Raw genomic sequence first — 2,868 nt, forward strand, 5'->3', positions numbered from 1 at the left:
TGTGTGTGTGTGTGTGTGTGTGTGTGTGACTGTGTGTGTGTGTGTGTGTGTGTGTGTGTGTGTGTGTGTGTGTGTGTGTGTGTTAGTGTGTGTGTGTGTGTTACGTGTGTGTCTGTGTGTGTGTGTGTGTGTGTGACTGTGTGTGTGTGTGTGTGTGTGTGTGTTAGTGTGTGTGTTACGTGTGTGTCTGTGTGTGTGTGTTTCTGTGTGTGTGTGTCTCTCTGTGTGTGTGTGTGTGTGTGTGTGTGTCTGTGTGTGTGTGTGTGTTTCTGTGTGTGTGTCTGTGTGTGTGTGTGTTTCTGTGTGTGTGTGTGTGTGTGTGTGTGTGTGTGTGTGTGTGTCTTTAAGGGAGCTGAAGCTGGTCAGAGGACACTCATGAATCAGGTCCAATCAGACGTCAGCTTGGTTCTGTGGTCAGACTGTGGTCGAGGGCCGCAGCGCTGTGTGACCCGAGTCCAAACCTCGGCCCTGAAAGTGAAGGAGTCAGTCATGTGACTTTAACGTTTACAATCAATCCAATCATAAAGATGTTCACTCACCTGCAGCTCGGCATGCTGAAACAAACAACAGGGAGGGAGCATGGAGCTTAATGACTCAGGTGTGTCCTGATTGGTTGAAGTCAGGAGAAGTCTTAAAGGGGCAGTGCAGCGTGAGGGCACACACACACACCAACACACACACCAACACACACTGAGTATGAGCGGACACGTGTCGGCCACGCAGAAGGACACACACACACACACACACACACGTTCATGGTACATATAGAGTCATATAAAAGCATACAGAGCGTGGAAATCTCTCAACCAATCAGCCGCCTGCCAGATGTGAAAGCACAGCGCTCTGTGTTTGATCACAGTATATAAAGATGGACGTCCTGTCACACACAAATGAAGCAGCTGACCTCACCTGTGGTCAGACTGAGGGGACGCTCCACGCTCACCTGGAAGTCCTCTGACAAACTCCGCCATCTTTGCTGCTGTTCATTTATAAACACGAGTGTTTCTAGTGACACCGCAGGTCGCGAGGGGAACTGCACCCTGCTGCTCGTTTCTCAGTAATAACAGACTCCATCGTTGGTTTCATTCTCCGTCCTGTCAGACTCCGTCAGCAGAGCGCTGTGAGGAGGAGCGTCACTTGAACCCGGGCTCGTCTGAAGATAAGAAGTTACACAGACGCACGGTGAAAGTGTCCTTTAACGGCTCTCTTTGTAATGAAACATGAACGTTACGTACTGGCCCTTTAATCGGAGCGACGTGAGGCGAACACATCTCACCGTCCATGTGGTGAACGCTCGGACCTCCTCCTGTGAGAGCGGAGCGGATCGGTCGGTTCTTCTCGTGAAAAGCTTTCTGCAGCGCTTGTTTGAAGGCTGTCTTTCAGGCTGTTGTTGTTTCGTCGTCGTGGTAACCTGCTCCTCTGCTCAGTCGATCTCAGAGAGACGCTGAGGCTGGAAGAACATCAGGAAACACGGCAGCTATCGGCCCGCAGAGACACACCGAGGTACGGAGGGGGATCGGAGGCCTCGTTTTACAAGACAAAAACATCTCTGCCGACCTTTTTACTTCTCTTCCTCCTCTTCATCATTCCTTCTCCACACGGGGCTCCTCGGCCCGACTCGTAAAAAGGCTGAAGGACAGAAAACTGGAGCAGCCAGAGGTGGAAGTAAAGACTCTGTTCATGTATGTGGAAAGTGTTTGGACGTGTGGACTCGTCTGAAGAGAAGATGAACCATGCACAGTGTTCTGTCCGTGTGACGGACGACTTCCTGCCTTCGGTCCGTCACAGCACCTCGTCAACATCTGGTTTTAAAGGCGCTTCACAAATAAAGTTTTTATGTGAATGAGCTCATGGCTGCATGCAGAGGAAGAAACATGAAGCAGCCACACGCCTCAGACCTGGATCAATACTGTAAGTGCAGTTACACCTCCAGTCCTCCAGGGGGCGCACTGAGACACGCAGAGGACAGGGGAAGGACAGAAGACAGATGTGTGCAGGGTTGAGCGGTGAAGAAACGTCTCCCTGTTTCTGTTTGAAATGTGTCTCACGCTGTACAAGCCTCGGCCTCTCTCGCTGACGCTGTGTTGCCGTGGTAACGCCCGTCCAGATGAAACACGGATTCCTGCGTAGTTACTCACATGTCAACAAAACACAGACTGTTGTTGGCGCTGCTCAGATGTTCTCAGCCCTCGTGTGTCGTCTGCAGCCGAGGAGACGAAACAACCACTTCCAAAAACACGGGACGCTTCCGTCTCCGGGGAGACATGTCTCACACGACGACACGAAGACAACAAAACAACAACAATCAGGAGACGTGAGCGAACGAGTCTTTAGAGAGTCAGAGACATCTTTAACTGATCCAGTCAACATGCAGGAGCACGAGACAGACGAGACCACGCGGGGACGACAGGCCCAAGTGGTCTGCTCACTTTTAATATGAAACTTTGAGTGTGTGTGTGTGTGTGTAAACAGTTCCTCTCTCTCTCTCTCTCTCTCTCTGTCTCTCCCTCCCTCCCTCTCTCTCTCTCTCTGTCTCTCTCTCTCCCTCGCTCGCTCTCTCTCTCTCTCTCTCTCCCTCCCTCCCTCTCTCTCTCTGTCTCTCTCTCTCTCCCTCTCTCTCTCTGTCTCTCTCTCTCTCTGTCTCTCCCTCCCTCCCTCTCTCTCTCTCTCTCTGTCTCTCTCTCTCCCTCGCTCGCTCTCTCTCTCTCTCCTCTCTCTCCCTCCCTCCCTCTCTCTCTCTGTCTCTCTCTGTCTCTCTCTCTGTCCCTCTCTCTCTTTCGCTCTCTTTCTCCCTCTCTCTCTCTCTCTCTCTCTCTCTGTCTCTCTCTGTCTCTCTCTCTGTCTCTCTCTCTCTCCCTCTCTGTCCCT

Source organism: Symphodus melops, assembly GCF_947650265.1.
Source record: "Symphodus melops genome assembly, chromosome: 18".
NCBI lineage: Eukaryota > Metazoa > Chordata > Actinopteri > Labriformes > Labridae > Symphodus > Symphodus melops.